At 34.2% G+C, this 20,374-nt stretch overlaps 1 protein-coding gene across 1 annotated transcript in view; it reads right to left on the reverse strand.

The window, feature by feature from the left end:
* The window catches only part of LOC124368910 (poly(rC)-binding protein 3-like), a 293,457-nt gene that overhangs the window by 215,023 nt on the left and 58,060 nt on the right, over nt 1-20,374 (reverse strand). Inside the window, exon 2 of the mRNA XM_046826443.1 lies at nt 1,420-1,466. The gene's annotated coding sequence lies outside the window, so the exon portion shown is untranslated. The remainder of the gene's footprint in view (nt 1-1,419; nt 1,467-20,374) is intronic.

Consider the following 20,374-nt stretch of genomic DNA (forward strand, 5'->3'; position numbering starts at 1 on the left):
TCTGACCGAATTGAGCATGCGGATGGCAATAATCGGATATGATTGTAATTTTTCATTTGTACTATTTTTATTTTTTTAAATCCAAGTTTTCTGTACAAATATGTCCAAGTTTAATGTAAAATGGTCGTTAGTCACTCATTATAGTCCAACTAACATTGTTAGCCAAACTGCGTATGAATACGAAATCATATGTTGCACAAGATATATTTTTGTTTGTTTATAAAACAAAGTGAACCTACAAGGACTCAAATGCAATCTTAACTGTAGACCCTTCAGAAATCTGTTACAGTGAGGAAACGGAGAAATACAACATTTAGTTTGAAGAGGGAGAAAGTTTGTGCAATATCTTGTTTAGAATCCTATTATAACCGCGTGATAACAGATAACATCACAACATATTTAAGAAATCTCTGATTTTGTGGTAACTGTGAAATAAAATGTTTAGTTTGTAGAGTGAGAAAGTTTGTGCAATATCTTGTTTGGAATCTTAATTAAACCGCGGTATACCAAATTATATCACAACCTGTTTCAGAAATATCTAATCTTGTGATAACTGTGAAATAAAATGTTTAGTTTGTAGAGTGAGAAAGTTTGTGCAATATCTTGTTTGGAATCTTAATTAAACCGCGGTATACCAAATGATATCACAACCTGTTTCAGAAATATCTAATCTTGTGATAACTGTGAAATAAAATGTTTAGTTTGTAGAGTGAGAAAGTTTGTGCAATATCTTGTTTGGAATCTTAATTAAACCGCGGTATACCAAATGATATCACAACCTGTTTCAGAAATATCTAATCTTGTGATAACTGTGAAATAAAATGTTTAGTTTGTAGAGTGAGAAAGTTTGTGCAATATCTTGTTTGGAATCTTAATTTAACCGCGGTATACCAAATGATATCACAACCTGTTTCAGAAATATCTAATCTTGTGATAACTGTGAAATACAATGTTTAGTTTGAAGGAAAAGCACGTTTAGCCATAGTTTGACATTACTTGTTTTTTTTTTATTAAATGAATAATCTTTATATCGATGTTTAGTACAATTACCTCATTACTCATTATCACAATCTGATTATCACGGAAACTAAAATGATCTGATGAAAGAATATGATTTTCTTTGGATAGAGTAGATCCAATTTCCATTTTAATCAAGCGTCTGAGATGCTGTTGAACTAATACTATTAAGATTCAGATCTGGATAGCTCAGCTGATACACCCCTCCCCCGTTGTCGTGGGAGGGCAGAGGCTTTCTTATTGCACATCCATACTATAGTGACATAAAATGTTTACATCCTCACTTCTCCTGGTCTTTAAATCGAATACATAAGAAATGATACAACAACTTCAGTTATATCAATAAATGTAAATCTTATCACCTTTCGTATGAATTTAATGTTAAAACTAATCTGTACTTACAGCTTCTTCAGTCAATTAGCTCCGGCAGATTAGTACTGGTGTTGCACCTGAAAAGGAAACTCAAGGTCAGCCTGAGATAACATTCATTCGTCATAATCAATCAGGACAAAACACATGTATTTAGAATATTATGTTTTCTACTTTCAAGCCCCAAAAATAAGGAAATACAGTTGTGTGTTTTTGAGGAATACACAGTCAAGGACAAGAAGCATATGTGATCTATAAATATTATAAATAACTAAAATGATAAACTGAGTCATGGACAATTTAAGTCATGGAACAAGTTTTAATTAAAAAAATAAGGTAACGTTCTGAAATTTTTACTTCACAAAAGAAAAGCATACAGTATAATACAATTATGTTGAGAAGATTAGAATTCCAAAGGTAAAATTCTTTAATACATATGATACTAGACCTTTAACCCAGTTACACACAAGGTATTTGATTCTCATTTGAAGAAAAACGAGTATAGTTTACAGACGGAAAATATAGTAAAAACCCTCTTAACGTTTTTAATAATGGAGATACTATAAAAACCGATAATAAATGTTCATTAAAAACTTAAAACTTTTTATGAAGTACTTTTTTCCCCTGATTCGAAAATATAAAGAGAATCAGAAAACAGAAGGTTTTGAAATAGTAACCTTTATCTTGAGATTCATTACATGAAAGAGCATTAAAAACTGCATCCAAACACGAAATTAACTACTAAAACATGCACACGGTCTGGTGTTACATGACCAACATTCTAGCTGCAAAAAAATCTAATTGCACATTTACCATTCTATGTATTAAAGATGAAACCTTTCTGAGGCTCAAAGTTGAAAGACTTACCGTGCCAATTGTTCAGAAATGAATTTATTGATTGGAAGAGTACAAAAGTAAGTGCCTTTAAGTTTACTGCAACTATTCCAATTTCTCTTCAGGTGTAATTCAATAGCCGAAGAAGTGATATTAAGACCTAATAACTTAGAAAAGTAGTTTCTGAACTTAACAAAAGGTTGATCTACAAACAAACTTTTTATTGTAGGAGTTGTAGTTCTTCTAGTGGAGGTTTTATAGCCAAAGTTTCAATTATGCCAGTTATAACGATACTTAATTTAGCATATATAAAAATACTATTATATTATTACTAATAAATACATCATTTATTAATATATAATAATGAATTAAGTTTCAGAAATTCAGATATAGGCTTAATTTATATTTAAACTATCTCTTTTGTAAAGTAATAAGTAAAGTAAGGTTTACTTTACTTATTATTTATTACACCTGAGGATGCAGACTTTATTAGTCTTAACACCACTAATTATGTATATTGTGTCTTGTAAATTGTTTGTGACTAATAATGAATTTCATTTCATACAATATGACAATGACTTGCAAAAGTATCCAAGCCTAAGCGAAGAATTTACAATGACTAGCTCAACAGAACTATAAATGGCTCATTATAAATTATAGTGACTGAAAAAAGTAAATATTCTTATGTATGTTTTAAAAGTAATTCATAAAATGTTGTCACATTTAATAAAATTAGTTTATTAATGTGTTTTTCTATAGTTAGGAGATTTTAAATCTTTCCTAAGTTATTCGTCCAATAAAATAGGCACCGTCTCTTGACTGACTTATCCTTAGCGTTCGAATTACTAAGAGTGTTTTTAATATAAAGTAATTAAAACAAAGAGGATTTAAACAATACCACGGCTATAGTCGTAACTAGACAGTGGTTCATGGTGGTAGCGTTTTAACACAAACAAACGCACTAAACAATAAATATTGTTTATTACTTTCAATCGGCATTGTTTAGCACAGTAGTGGTGCAATTATCTTACACTACCCAGAATTATTTTTTTCGTTCCCCTCATAAATTAAATACCACACAATATGTTCACAACAATACAAAATGTATCGTCAAAATTAACTTTAAGGTCAAGACTAGACAACAAAGGGGAAAGAGTACCACTCTTACTAACACACTGTGATGACGTTTTTACGAATACAACATTCTGCAGATAAATACGGTGCTTTGTTGAAAGTATAAAAAAATATCAAAAACCTTTATGGTTATAAGGTTTAGAGTGTTGTAATGAAACACAACTTAAGAATACATGAAGTTTACCTCAAAACGTTCTGAAAACGGATGCATGTTTTTTGCCTAAAATCAGTGAACTTATAACCGATATTCTCTACTCTCATAATTATGATGTACCGACCATGTCATTAAATTGTACAACACAAAAACAACGGTGATAGAAGATCATTATCTTTATTCTTGGAAAATTCAGGTCAGCTTTTATATTTTACCCTAAATTATCAGAGACTTATACTAAGAATACAGCGTTTTCTCTGAAATTCATGTACATATAGTTAATTTAAATGAACCTTAACAATTTACTATTTACTGGCATGGGATATCAGTTAAGAAATGCAGAAACTAATAATGTGTTCTACATACTCACTATGCTAATTTCCTTTTTTCTTTTTGTCTCATATGATCATTTAATTTTGCTTTTTAATAGACACTCTGTTGGACATTTCACCTAGCGAAAGCAGTAAAATGAGTAACTTTGAAACTGATATGATCCACATTTCATCAACGTTTATTCTTTCCTTCATCCATTTTCTGTACGTTATTTTCTTATATAAGTTATATATACTGCAATCGATTGTTGATAAATTTCATTCAACACATTGTAGACGATCGTTGCTTATTGGATTTAATTCTTCATTAATTAAAAACAAAACAATCCAATAATTTGATTTCATTTTCGTGTCTCTCTACTTAGGAATCTAAACCTAAATCTAAACAATGATTTCCAACATTTCCTCCCATGATTCCACAACTATATTTTGACCACCCGTTTATCAATGTATCAACCCACCCAACCTGTGCCGATCAACGTCACCCCATAGTCCTACGTCCCATATCTTTCGTGTTCCTTGTTCTTCGTGAACCTGCTGAAGGACTTCGATTCTAGGGTCCCTGCTATGCCGGCATACCTCCCGTACTCTTAGCGAGACATGTCGCAAATACCCGTATCTTGACCACCTACACATTGCCGACTAATATTTACACATAGTCACACAGACACCCATCTATGTCCGTCTGTTAGACATGCTGAAGGGCCTCCCATGCATTTCCAACATACACTTGAAAGTCTTAAATACGCGTAGCATCGCTCGCAAATTTTGACCACCAACTTTTAAGAACGGGACTTATAATACCCTTTACTATTTGGTGACCATATCCACAAATATTTAATTGGGGCCTATAACTTACTATTTTCCATAAATTTATGCTGCACTTCGCACACTCTTGGTTAGGAGTGTCCCTGTAGCCCATCCTAATTTCCAAATCGGAATCCAAAATTCTTAATCACACTTACCCTCACGTCCCGTTTGTAAGAGCTCATGCTGGGGCCCCTACTTTCAAAAACGGGACACATACACAGCATTCTTTTCACTTAAATTTTATCGTTCAAGGCTCATAATTATTTTATAATACCTGAATATCTCATGTCCCACAATTTACCCTGTACTTCCTACAAAAAATTAATCTCCAAACAATTATTTCCATTACATCAAACTTCTGAGATATCCATATAACTAATTGCATATGCATTAATACATGCATGTTAATATAAATAAATAAATATTGTGGCTAACGATATTAAATAATCTGACACTAATTTTTGTACAATAAATGTTAAGAATAGTTAAATTCTATATTTACGCTTTATTTAATACAAAAACTGCATTTGACTAAACTAAACGAATATAATGAGTATGTATATTATCAATAAGAAATGTATACATTTAGTTAAAATTATCGCAGTGTTTGCCTGTTGTCAAAGACAGTACAGTATTGTTACACACCTTGTAGACACACAAGACAATGTTGACTCTCCTTCCCTCTGTTTGTATAGTGCTCAGCTACCATTTACTTTCTACATTCATTCTTTCTAGCTCTTCTTTTGTTCCACTCTTCAATTTTAAATGATTCAAACTTACTTCGGGCATGCTACATTTTCAATAAACCTCTCTGATGTATCATGAATCTTATCCGGGTTTTAACTTGATTTACAGAATTATATTTTCTTGTGACATATATTGTACAACAGTAATTTTCATTTCTTGTTTAAACAAGTACCTACCTCAGATCAACTGTTTTATTACACTTTTCGAAATACTGAAAAAAGATATCAGTATGGTAATAATTAATCATTGTATAGACAAAAACGCTTGAAAGTTTGTTGTTTTACTTTAAACTTTTACTTTTGTATTGTTCTAAATGAGATTGAATACTATATACAATCATTAATATTAGTATTGGTATTTTATAAATGTTTTAATGATTTACTTGTGAAGGTTTAAGTTCCAACAAATAATTATCTCTTTATAAACAAGCACATTTTGCCTGCGAAGGAATTACAAGTCTGTTCTGTAGAACTACCTAGAGATTTTCCACCTCGAGGAGTAGATGGTGCAATGTATTAAGTTTGAAATTGGACGTTGAAGCTTCTAAGTCCACAAAGCGACTCATAAATAATGCTTTAGTGAAATGTTTCCGACACGTTTGAACAAAGGCAATATAACAGGAAGTCATTTGTGAAGGGAAACACCTCTTCATGCTCGGCGTAGCCCGTAACACTGTAAATGTACAACATAACACAAATTTTCTGTGTTTGTTCATAAAAGCTCCAGTTGTATCTCTTTTAACTGAAGCAACAAAATGCTGTGACGGGAGGGATTTTTTTAATCTGTGGTAGTGATATTGGATCCCCTGGCCCACCATCGCTACATGTGATAGCTGCGAGGTCAAATGCTCATTTGTTGCTTGCTGTACGCAAAATTTATTCAGATTGTTTCCGATGTTTGTTGGCTGTTTATTATTTCCATTAAAGATAGTAATGAAAGATTACGATAATTGAGAAGAAATGTAACAGTAAGTTTCAATTTTATACGTTAGTGTATATTATGTTTGATTTCATAAAATTTAAACTGTTGACGAATTTCGACTTTACATTGAAATTTCTTTTAATAACTTAAAGTCTGTTTATATTTTATGATGTGAAATATTTCTTTCTCATATGGGTTAAGAAATGTCTTTAAAATTTAAACGATAATACCACAAGATCAATATAAACTCCGTGGTATTTTCGTTTAAATTTTAAAGAAATTTCTTATACCATACTGATTACAAAATCAGTATTTTGTACATATTAAAAATAGGGTTTTTTTATATTTCCATACCGAACCATAATTTGTGCGTGTAATATAATGTTTGTAAGAATCAACACATTCCTTTACTTTTTTAAGTGAACAAAACTTTATACCGACCTACAGGTACATTAGTAAATCTGCCGCTTTTAATAAATTTCCCGCCTATATCCAAATTTGAATAACATTTTATTATAAAATTTAACAAAAGAAATTACCAAGATAACTTAATAATGACGGCATTATGAATCCAACTGGTTCTTTTAAGTATGGCAAAATATTTCATAAATTACAAAACCCTAATCCATAAAACAACGTCTTAATATAAACCTTTACCTGAACTTACCCCACTGGCTTAATAACTAACCTGCACACTAAGCCGTTAATTTTTTACTTATTTTAAGTCTTAGACCCAGAGCTTCAAACCATCAAAAATAACTATTATAAACGATTCACCAGTTATAAATGCTGAAGAACTGAGGTAATTAAGGATGCACATTTTACACTAATCAGAATAAAAAGGTCGGCCAAGACTTGCATCACGCATTTGTAGCAAATATTCCGGTACACCCACAATATGTGACTGGCCTTCAAAAGGACAAGCCTGGGTTGACGTCACACATTAATGTGTCTGATTATTTTTGACTTTTTTAGTTTATTCTTGTTTAAAATGTATTGTGGGTAAGCATGTTTAGTTAGAAAATATTGTACATTGATGTTTGTTCTTCACTGTTTTCTAAAGTCGGCCTGTACTTAATTTAAATTTTCTATCTTACAACTAATATAGGTTCTATTTCTTTCCTAGTGTTGAAGTTTAATTAATATTTATCATTAATTAATTATTAAGGCCCGACGGGTCCTTATTAAACCATAACATTATCTATCCACATGCCTCTTCATAGGAAGGTTCTAGACACCTGTCAAAAGGCTAACGGGCATTCTGTCGGGTACATTGTATCGGTTTATTCCTTAAAAATAAACCGTAATTAATAACATTATACAAATGTATCCACATATTAACATTCACATACATCAAGTCTAACAAAATTACTTTTGTACTTTTCAGGGTTTAACTACAGCGTGTAATTCATTTCACACCTACATTTTTTCCAAGGTGACATAATGTAAATTTGAATAATACTGTGATTTGGCGTTGGACAGTCCCATGACACTTTACTCATACTGATATTATTTTTAAATTAGTGGTCAGTTGTCACTGTGACATTACATTGGTTTTCTCGATTATAATCACCTATTAAACTTATTAATGGAGGCAGAAAAATAAGGGAAGAGAGGGGTGTTATTCTCGTCGTTGTTGGCCTCTAACTTAGTAATACACTGTAACAGTGCAAGATAATGAAGTTATCTGCTATATGGCTGCCACTCAAGTGAACTTCAAAACAATCAACAACCAATAGACCTCTCTCCCTTTATAATTGGATATGCCGTGCACCCATAATGAAACAACGCAGCAGAGATAGGTTTACGTCATAATGTCCTTACTCGAAACATAAACCTAATTTTAGAGTAAACAGAGTATTATGTGTTACAAAAGCACGCTGCAATGCAATTACCGGTTAATTAAGGTGGAAATCCATATTTATATAAATTGACAAATAAATAGTTTTAAACTAAATTCTAAAAGTAAAAAGATTTTCTATTAAGAATAACAGACAATAATACAATATAAAAACTCTAGGAAAGAAAATAAAATTAATAACTAACTCATAGAGAGACTATAGTAGTATTTAAAGGTACTGGACAAAAATAAAAAATAAATTACATTCAACATCCAAATAATCCATTTTAGACGCTACCGGTTTTAAAACTAGCACATTAGAAATTAACATTTTTAGAAAAACACACACACACACACACACACATTATATTATATTATTACAAAAAATTTTACTAAAACAGCTATAATACATTAACTTGTTTAATAATCAGATTTTTTTATACAAAATAGGACAAATAGTCATTGAAACTGTATATTAAGCGTATTATGTTTTAAATTAATTTTAAAATTTTTGATTTGTGGAAGAACTTTCTAGTAAGTGCAAGTGCTCTTCCAGCACGTATTAGTCATTGTCAAAAAATCATTGCTCCATAACAGCTGAACGTAGCGGGAAGTATATTTAAATACCAGCTGTAAAATGTAAATAGTTCTAGAATGAAAATAATTTATTGAGTGTAGTTAAAGCGTAGGTAAAACACAAACCCACCCGAGACGAGCTGCTGAATTTATAAGAAACTGTATAATAAGGTCATTACGGTGCAGACCACAGGTGTTCACTTGCGTTAACTCGCTTCTGACTTGAATTTAAGCTTCCTGTTATTATTTACCACCCATTTTTTTACTCTATGGAGTTTCGTCGAGTTTTGGATTAGTAGAGGAAAGTACCCAAATACGGACCCCTGCCTTAATGTGGACCCCCATGGTTATTGTCTCTGATGAGTGCTGAAACCTAGCAACAAACAGTTTAAATACTAGTGCAAGGTTCCACCACAAAGTAGAAGAGCGCTAGCGTCACCTGCTCCAGTTGCTTTCTTGACAGTCGGCCATTACGTGTTTTTGCAATACTAAAAGTTTTTGTGAGTGCTCAGTTTTTTTTAGTTGGACGCGATAAGTGACAGGTAAGCCTTACAACCCTTATATATTCTTAAATGGTAATGTTGAAGGAATCACGTAACCATGTAATTATTTCCATGGGATATTTTTTAAATTAAATATGGCGTTTTAAAAAATTCAGAAATGAGGTGCCTAAAACGGACCCCCAACAGTTGCCTAAACTGGACCCCCTGCATAACGTGTGATATTTTATTTAAAAATAGGCCTAGTTATTTTTTTCCAGATTATATTCCTTATTGTATTGTTTTTCAGATTAAAAAGAAGAATGGGGAAAATAGCCCAGCGAAAATGGAATGAATCTGACATGATAAAAGCAATAGACGCAGTTCGTAAAAAAAAATATGGGATGGAAAAAAGGCTAGTAAACACTTCAATGTGCCCAAAACTACTCTTATAAGATTATCTAATGTTAAGTACGGCACATCTGAAGAGGCAGTAAAAGTAAAGAGGGGTAGGCCAACTGTTTTGAGTAAAGATATTGAAGAGGAGCTAGTTACTTACTGTCTTGCGATGGAGGCATCATTTTTTTGGTCTTACTCGTGCTGATCTCCGAAGAATCGCTGTCCAATTGGCAGAAAGAAATCAAATCGCACCACCCTTTCAAAAATGAAATTGCAGGGAAAAAATGGGTACGTCTTTTCTTACAAAGGCACAAGTCTAAGTTATCAGAAAGAAAGCCAACTGGGACTTCTTATAGCAGGGCTCTTGGGTTTAGCAAGGAAAATGTTGAGATGTTTTTTGGCCTTTTGGATGAAGTTTATGAGAAGGAAAAATTTACTCCTGATAGAATTTATAATGTTGACCGAGAGCGGAATAACCGTTGTTCAATCAAAAGTAGCAAAGGTTGTAGGTCTAAGGGGGAAAAAACAGGTTGCTTCCTTGACTTCAGGAGAGCGTGGAGCCCTAATCACTGTTGTAGCTTGCATGAGTGGCTAGTGGTTCTTTTGTGCCCCCGTTGGTAGTTTTCCCTAGAAAAAACATGAGTGAACAACTTACAAAAGGAGCTCCAGCTGGAACTATCTTTTCCACACATCCTTCAGGATGGATTCAGACAAATTCTTTCACAGAGTGGTTTTCGACATTTCATTAAGTTCTCCAATCCCACCAAAGAAAAACCTGTGCTCTTGTTGCTGGATGGGCACTTTAGCCACACCCAAAACATAGATTTAATTGACCTGGCAAAAGAAAATCATGTGACCATTCTTTCTCTGCCTCCCCACTGCTCTCATAAACTCCAGCCGTTGGACAAGACCTTCATGGGTCCTCTGAAAATCCATTACAGTGATGAAATAAGACAGTGGCTCAGAATTAACCAACGTCCTGTCACCGCGTTTTGATGTGATGGAGTTATTTGGTAAAGCTTACATCAAATGTCAGAGAGCTGAAGTAGCGATCAATGGTTTTAAAGTAACTGGGATATGGCCCATTTGAACAAAACAATATTCTCGGACGCGAGAATACATAGAAGAAGCTAACAAACAAAGAGATTCCTCTTTTTATGAAGCTGTATTGAAGAAAAATAAACCTAAAGGCACAAACCTAAGCCCACCAATAAATCAGAACCAAAGTACTTCGAATGAACAAGGTGGTTTTCAAGAGATCGATTTAAATAGGCCATCAGCATCAACAAGTTCAGTAGTTGGTTATCTTCCTTTGCCGGATGAAGAACTCGAGATGAGCCCTGCCACATCTTGTCAGATCAGCCCATTTGATATAACCCCACTTCCACAAGTCAAGAAAAGAACGTCAAATAGAGGACGAAAAGCCTGCAAGTCTACAGTCATTACTTCTACTCCTTATAAAACTCAATTAGAGGAGGCCAAAAAAAGCTAAAGAAGAGAAAGGAAGCACAGCAAAAAGGCAAAGAACCGTATTACTGGAGGATGTCGGGGGGAACCGGAAGAAAGGAAAAACAACTGGTTAAGAAACGTCTTTCTTTTGATGAACGGGATGAAAAAGTATCCGGCAGTGAAGCAGATGAGAGTGTCTCATCCGGAAATTCAGAACTCGAGGTACCTCCTGGTGTAATTCCAGCCAAAGAAGACGACGCGGCTTGTATGTTTTGCGACAGAAAGTTTTCAGAGGACAATAAAGGAGAACTCTGGGTAATGTGTATCATGTGTTCTATGTGGGCCCATGTAGATTGCGCAGGAGCTTGATTAAGGACATTTATATCTGTGATTTTTTGCCTTTAATAATCTACAACCTATTCACTGAACCCAATGTACATTTTCCCAACCTTGAATTTTCACATTTTCAATTTTCTACGTTAAAAAAATGTTCAAATAAAAAAACTTTCTGTCAAACCGTTTTGCAATTGATATTTTCAGTTTTATTCCCTTTCCTAGTTCAGTAAATTAAGTTTTTTTGTCATTTTACCCAGGGGTCCAGTTTAGGCAACCTTTTTGAAATTCACTGAAGTGTAAGGTTTACAAATTTTTGTATTTACTCCTGTAACTTATATATATTTTTGGCATAAATAAATTACAAATAGTACACGACATAGTAAAGTAAATATTACATAGTTTTAAAACAGGTTTTTTTTTCAATAATTTATATTTTATAATATAAAAACAAAATGGGGGTCCGAATTTGGGCACTTTCCTCTATTTATAAATATGGAGTGGTTTTTAGGATCGTATGTTACAACTTTGAGAGCACTAATAATAGTTCCCCCGTGAATTAAATCATATGTTTTTATGAGATTTATTTTAGTCCTTAGTCATAGTCCTCTGCAACTTACAGAATATAGAGCCTGCTATCCCTCCTCTTTTGGGATCTCGACAGGAGGTAGTCCCATCATCAACCTTACCATCCTAAAAATCATATCACTCCTGAAACAAGCGCTTAGATCCTTCTATGACTAAGTGCAATGACGGTTTTCTTTAGGGGTGCCAATATAGCACTTTTTATTGTGAGTTGTTCATCTGCAGCTTTTATTCTTATTTTCTTGATCCTTCACTTTCAATATATTAAATTGAAAAAAAGTACTAAATTATATAATATATTAATAAGCTAATAACAAGCAAATTATCAGTAAGAAGATTAAGTAGTCTGTCTTGTACGTGTCTCAAATCTTTATATTTCTCTTTGAAACTCAGTGGTATTCTTTGAAGATCCGCAAAGTCCGACAGACATAATTAAAGTTCAATTTAAATTTCTTTTCGCCTATTGTATAGAAAGACCACAGCCAGTTATAGAAATGTGATAATACTAAATAATAGGTGATGAATAAAATATTTATTTTTGTTAATAATTTAAACATTGTAAATAAAATGAATTCTAGCTTCCTTCTCAAATTTAAAAAAACCATATATATTAAAAGCAGAAATATTGTGGAGGGCTTAGTGAATTAACAGAACCTTAATGTCCTATAAAAATATATAGTGTAAAAATCCATAACCTTGTCTTCTATCTTTGGTTTTAAATTAATCATTGATAAATAAATAAATGATTATCTTATGCAACGTTTAAAGAACATATTATCTCAAAGTACTACTTAATTTAGAAACCCACTAAGGCTTTCATTCATCAACAACAGATTACATTATATCTATAATAATTTTACCTCTTCTATTGGTTATAATTTAAATCCGACCAAACCCTTCCTGTTATGAGAACACAACGTAGATCTCCGTTATCTTTGCAGTCTACGGACATTCGAGTATGTAAGTTTTAGCAGCCTCCACCACGACGTGAGCACTGTTCATCGACCTGCACGTCATACCACGGCGTGGTGTGTGGTGTTTAGCGTGGCGTACGCCGTGTGTCGTCTGATCTAATCACAGAGACAGTTGCCAGAAGCTGAGAATGTGCTATTGTCTCTTCTATTCTATTCTCAGCATCTGATCTGGTCAATTGTTTTTTATTTGGCTCTCTGACAACCCACACTCTCCGCTGGCGTTTATACTTTTATCCCATCTTTCCTCTGTCCACCACCCGTTTATTTCGAAAATTATTTACACTGTTGGAATCAACCTTTACTTTGGTTTCCAAGTATTTTGTGCTATGTCAGTATACTGATTTAATTTGACACAAAAGGTCTTGGGATATTAATTGATTAATTCACAACCTTAGCACACAAATGTCAAGTATTGTCTTGTTGCAGACTCGGTAATATTTGGTAGCAAATATGTATATATTATATAAATATGGTACAACTTTAATCAAAATTACTAAAAATTGCTATATTTTGATTAAAATGAAGCAGGTGAGTACAATTAGTCACATTGTATAACATAACTGAAAGTAGATGTATAATTCCAGGATAAAATATAATTTATCAGGTAAACCTACTAATTTATTGAAGGTGAACTCGTATGTTTGCGTTACCACCTTACTATCACGTGTTTTAAGTACAAGTACAGTCATCTACTTATATACTTTCTAGCAGCATTGGCTATTGTGTACACTAATATTGCCGGGGACCGAACTGTAGTCAATCACGCATTCACTTTCTAGCTGTACTGGCTATTGTGGACACTAATATTGCCGGGGACCGAACTGTAGTCAATCACGCATTCACTTTTTAGCTGTACTGGCTATTGTGGACACTAATATTGCCGGGGACCGAACTGTAGTCAATCACGCATTCAGTTATTTAGCGAGGAGGTTCCAAGCAAAAGCAAACATGTCCATAAAAATAAAAATTTGAGTTAGCAGCTGATTTGAAATCATGAACATCATTGCTATCACTCCATTCACTTTTATTCATTCAAAAAAATAAATGTCCTATTTAAAATAAAGACTGAAATATGCAGGTTCAGAGCAAAGAAACCACATGTCCCCCGCTTAGTTCCAAGCAGACACAAACATGTCCCTCTAGCCAATGGGAAGGCTCCATCTGATCATGTGATCTGCAATATTATGATTTTTATTTTCAGTTACCTGCTATTTGGGTTTGAGGTTATAATTCCAGTGTTTGTATTGCACAGTCTATCAATAATTTGCAATAGTGTTAAATGATGTTTTAATTTATCAAGTTATGGAAAATATGGATGACAATGGTTTAGTCAGAATTGGTGATGCTAATCAAGGCTCAAGAAAGAAACCAAAGACAGCAAGTGTAAGGACATTAGCTAAGTTTAAAACGACATGGTTGCCCTCTTGGTTGTCGTGTTTTCCAACCTTGTAAACATTTGAAACAAAGGTGTGAAATGTGCTCTAGTGAGACCTAAAGATGCTTTGAACACAAGACAAGTCCTTTATAAGGAAGCAGAAAAGAACAAACAAGATGGAATCATTGCCAGCTGGGTAACTCTAAATAACATTAAACGAAAGAGACCTAGGCCTACCTTAATTAGCTCAAAGAAACACAACTTTACTGTGAAGTATAATATAATTTCTGTAACTGGAAAGATAATACCTGTGTGCAAAAAGTTTTTTATGCATATCACCCTTTTAAAAGCAACCCGCTTGCATAAAATTGCTCTGAAGATAAAAAATGGAGAAACTATAACAGACAAGAGAGGTGGCGATAGGTGCAGCCAAAAGTGTGAGCCCAAAAAACAGGCTCTGAGGTTATTTTTATGCAATCTGAGAGGAAGAGAGAGCCATTACAATCGAAAGAAGTCGAAGAGAATATACCTGCAATCAGATTTAAACAAGGCAAAATCGCGCGTTATATACAATGCCACAGTGTCAAAGGATCTAACAGTTTCAAGAAGCATGTTTAGCAGAGTTTTTTAATGAGTTCAATATAGGGTTTAGATCCCCTGCCACAGATGTATGCTGCACTTGCTATGAACTAGATCTCAAAATCAAATCAGAAAAAAGCTAATCCTAATGTAGATAAATCAGTTATCACCAAACTTATGTTCGAAAAAAGAATTCACAAAATAAGAGCTAAGTGCTTTTATGAACTCCATGAGGGAGAATAGAGATGACGAAGTAACTTTCTGCTTCGACCTACAGCAGGTACAACCTCTCCCCAAAACCCCCATCCAAGAAGCATTTTATAAAAGGCAACTTAGCTTTTACTGCCTCTGTGTTGTTGGATCAGATGCAAGAGATCCAGTATTTTATACTTGGACTGAGGAACTAGCTGGACGAGGGGCAACCGATGTATCCTCAGCTATTTTGCATTTTCTGATTTCAGAGGCAAAAAGTTTGTCTGAAAATGTCCACACAATAAGACTGTTTTGTGATGGGTGTCCAGGACAAAACAAAAAATAACCCCTTGATCCACACTTTGATGTATTTTCTAGGCACGGAAAGTCATAACTTAAAAGAGATTAGCATTACATTGCCTGTTAGAGGGCATATTTTTATGCCCGCTGACGAGGTTTTTGGCAGAGTAGAAAAGTTATTGAGGAAGCAGCCTACCATGAGCACCAAAGAAGATTACTACACTGTGTACCAATCTGTAGGAGAAGTGCGGAAACTGGGAGATGAGTGGTCCTTGGTAAACACAAAATGTTTATCTTCAAGATTTAGGAAACGTTGATCACATTTCTGAAAAAGAATTTTCTTAAAGAAGGGAAAGGCAGTAGTGGAAAAAACAACTGGCCGTCGTGAAGTTTCCACTGTTAAAGTGAAATCAACTGATCATTTCAGATTTCAAAGTGATACTGTACAGTTCATTTCCCTGCAGAAGAAGGGTTGGTCATCTACCAAGTGTTTTTCAACCCCTTTAGAGCCTGTTCCACTTGGACATGCTATAAAAGCATCTAAGAAAAAAGGACGTTGAATCGTTGCTGAAGTTAATGTACGGTAAACAAATGGAAAAACAATACTAACTTGTCTTGGTACAAGATAATTCTTGAGGAGACACCGGAATGTCATGAAATTGAAGGTGACGAAGAAGAGTGTGAGTGTGACTGCTTGGAGCCTGATGTGGGACTGCAAATCTGAAAATTTAATTATAGCCTACTTTCTAAAATAGTAATTTAACATAATATGTAGTAAATATTGTATACCATAAATAAAACTAGTATTATTACTATACATTTTATTGTTTACTGAATTTTTAAACCTAGCAAAAGAAAACATGTCCAATGTAGGTTTATGCAATAGCAAACATGTCCCTTGTGATCAGTCAAATAAGAACATGTCCCATATTTCTATTGCTAATAACGAGCACATTACGTGAAATATATTTGAAATGTGCACGTATTTTGACTCAAAAAGTTTACAACAATCATAACAAATATATCAATTTATTGTAATATTGCATAATGTTTGTTAATACTAGTTTTTTCCAAATTCCCCAAAGTTCCATTTGGGTGACATGTTTGCTTTTGCTTGGAACCTAATCAGCTGTATTGGCTATTTATAAAGACTGTCCATAATATGTATGTATTCAAAACTTATGCCACTATAAGTAATTTAATTGTAAGTTCTAAAAAATAAATAGTGGAGAGAATAATCTTACAATAAACACAATTAATTCATTACATTATACAGTTTAGAGACTTTACGTGTATTTGAGTGCATAAGTATGTTAAACCATTTTAAAAGTAAAAGACATCCTCTTTAAATTAAATTAAATTTCTTTTACAAAGAGAAGGAATTAAAAGTGTGAATAACACTTGATTTTGTATACTTAGACTCGACAATGGGATGTTGCTTTTACATAAAAAAAACGTTACATAATATTCTCGTATTACTAATGGATATCATTCTATGTTACTATTCTCCCTTTTAATTTCTAAAATATCATTAAAATAGACTTGTCAGATATGCCAAAGCAAAAAAAATATAATAATAACTAAAGTGACTCGTTTCAACTTACTTTATGCGTTTCGTGGGATTCAACTGCTTGAAAATATGTTTAAAAAAAAAAACATCTTAAGATACGCCTGTATGTTTGTAAAATTCCTTGGATACATTATCTCTGGAATGGTTACAAATACAGATAACTCGATAAGTGTTATAGATAGAACAATCCAAGTTTTACATCAGAAACATTAATAACTCATAATAGTCAAATTCGCAGATACGACACATTGTGTATTTTTCATGATATGGAACAAAATTAGGCATGCCGTAAGTGTTCAGGCGCACGAACTAATATATTAATAAGTGATAAAATACGCTATTCCAGTATACGAAGGTTTTATTTATAATGTACTAATAACATGAAACAATTATTGGAAAACAAGTGGGCGTACAGTTAAATTGAGCGCTGAGCCCAGGTTAGATAGCGTGGGATAAAATCCACTTATTAACTTGAGCACACGTTCTCCTGATTGCCCACCTTGTGCCATAAGTATACTTCTCCTCTTATTCCATTTGGTACGATTTGTGTGTAATACCCGTGAGCAGAAACAGATTATGTATGTTGCTGTGTAAAACTGAGTACAGGCACATTACTTTAACTAACGGGGCAGTTGATCACACCGTATATCCCTTAATTATGCTATTATTTTTATTGTTGTATTTCATTTTTATTTTTAAATGTCTGAAAGTAGAAAGTTACATGTTTAAATATCAATATTCCGACAAAAACAGGGCTTGTGTAGCGTATTATTAAATCTTATTACAATCTTGGCATTTTGGCAAAGAAAAAAATCAGATATTTCAAATTGGTTGTTATAAACATAAAAGATTGAACATAAAAATATATTTTATTTGATTTGTAGGCGACATTAAAAATTAACTGTCTGAAATGCAAGAGTATCGACGTTACTTGTTTTGTCAGGGAGGCCACTCAAAACCTCTTTAAATTCCCGGTTGAGAATTCCCGACTCTCTAGTCTATTTTCAAACCAAATTAACATCTGCAATACTGTTAAATAACCCTTACGCCGAGTGGAAAGGTGAAGGTTTATCGCCATTAGCTGTATTTGCGGGAAATGCCACGAAGCTGCGGTGCACGATCTTTCGGTTCGAGATACCGATTTTGCCGGTACACAAGGTCGGTTCGGTACAACCAACAAATAAACCAAATGCTCTCATTTGAACTCTACTTGTAACTGGACCTTTGGGGAAAACAAGACTGAGAATACTACATTACTTCAAAGGAATTCGCAGAGATTCAGATAAATTTTAAAACTAAAAGTCGTATCCTACGCCTTATCCGTATAAATCATAGTAATGGCGATTATTACTATCGGAGACAAAACTTGCGCAAATTTTAACAGTGTAAACGCAGCTAGTTCAGTCGAGGTTTGGACGTGACCGCTATATCAAAACATAACATCACTTTCTTTGTTTTTGTATGTAATCTGACGTCCAATCGGAACGTGTATGTGAGGAGCAATTGTTCACATACCTACCGAGGCCTCGACCACGATACGAGCGGTAAGCGGTGGCGGTGAGTGTTATAGCTGCGACTTAGAGTTTAGTGTTTGTATTGCACATGCGGGGAACGCTCGACACTGGCTGCAAGCATTGGGGGGGGGGGGTAATACACGATGCCACTGATCCGCCGCATATTCCAGACCTTAAATCTTCGTTTGAAGTTTATTTTTGACGATGGAAGGAATGTGAAGAAAACAGGATTTTTCCGGACATTTGCAATCTGATCTCTTCTTCAAGAGAAGAGATCAGATTGCAGATGTCGAAACGTATTGTTACTGATTTTTGTTTCACTGAACGATGCCAAATGTCCGGAAAATCCTTAAATCTTTCTTATGCCGCTCAGCCCTCACCTCATTCTGTCAATGCTGTGCATCATGTCGACCCAAACGCCCGTTTCTCGGGGTTACTTGTTGACGCAAACCTACTATTGGAGGTCGAAAATGTGTTATCAGGTACGGTAAAATTCATCTGACATAATAAAAAAAACCGGGTACCATCTCTTATCAAACCGCCAAACAGATGATAACATTCACCGAACCGAACTCTAAGCCTGTTTTAGTGTGAACTCTGTACATTTTAGCGCTGCGCAATCTATCTAACAAGCGTCTTTTTAACTATTTCACAACTATTTTCACTCGAGAATAAGAGTCGGGCAACTTCGTCCAAAGACCCATTTCGGTGACTGAATAAAACTTAAACACAAAAACGCCGCTTATATTGCGGCCAATGCCGCTTTACCGCTTACAGCTACCGCTCGTATAGTGGTCGAGGTCCGAGACGGTCAGTCGGTCAGCTTTAATTGTCCAGTGGATAGTTACGTATTTGGGGGGGGATTACCACGACACAGGGGTAGAACTAACCAAGATAAACTCCACTACATTATTGGGGGCGTGGGGGGTGTCAGATGAGGCTCGCATAAATATGTCGATCTTCATTCACAGTTTCACGGACCACTTCGCGTATGTTTTGAGAAAACCAGGTCTTGGTTCAAGGGGGACTCAAATTCTTCTTGATTTCATAAGTTCTTGGAAACAGAAAACTTGTTTTTTGGGACTTTAACGGTTCTAAAGGAGATTCCGGCTTTTCCCCTGTTGGGTAAACACCCTGTAATTGTACTACAAGATTGGACAAGAAACAATAAAATCCTTGCTTAAATTTATCGGTAAGTTCCTTTGGCAGAAGAATGCACAGTTCCAAAAATGCTACCTAAATATGTAAGGGTATATTGGCTGCCAAAGGTCAGCGCACACTCGCTGACTAAAGGGGAGTGAGGTTATACGGATGGCAATCTCTTCACCACATAATGCACTACATGCGTACTTAGGTATTCATGGTTGGTTACAAGATAGCTATCGGGAATCGTATAAGTGTACTCTAAGTGCTTGGTTTCAGTGGTTGTACTGCAATGTGTGTTTCTGTGACAACACAATACATTATTATACAAATTGCAGGTGTCCTCATCAGTAAATCCACAACTGCCCGTTCCGTAGGAATAGAGTTGAACAGAAGAAAGGCCACATTTCAAAAGTAAAACAAAATTAATAGATTTACGATTTTTTTCCTTCTATCCCAGTTTGACCATCTGTAAGTAAACTGACTACAATATGAAATCAGATTACTTACAAATATTTTAAGATTAATTGAAAAACTTTAATAGTAAATTGTTTCAGAATAGGTTCTGAAAGTTAATCTCACTAACTCACAATTAGATTAATATGAAAGCATAAGTAAGGCTGCCGGAGCAGAATTATTGGAGGGATTTATCTTTGTGATAACAGAGATCAGTTTTTGGGCTTCATAATGAAACCCTTCAAAATCTGTTGACATTTTCTTTGTTTTGTTTTGAACAGATGCCATTCAT

This window comes from Homalodisca vitripennis, chromosome X, assembly GCF_021130785.1.
Source record: "Homalodisca vitripennis isolate AUS2020 chromosome X, UT_GWSS_2.1, whole genome shotgun sequence".
Taxonomy (NCBI): Eukaryota; Metazoa; Arthropoda; class Insecta; order Hemiptera; family Cicadellidae; genus Homalodisca; species Homalodisca vitripennis.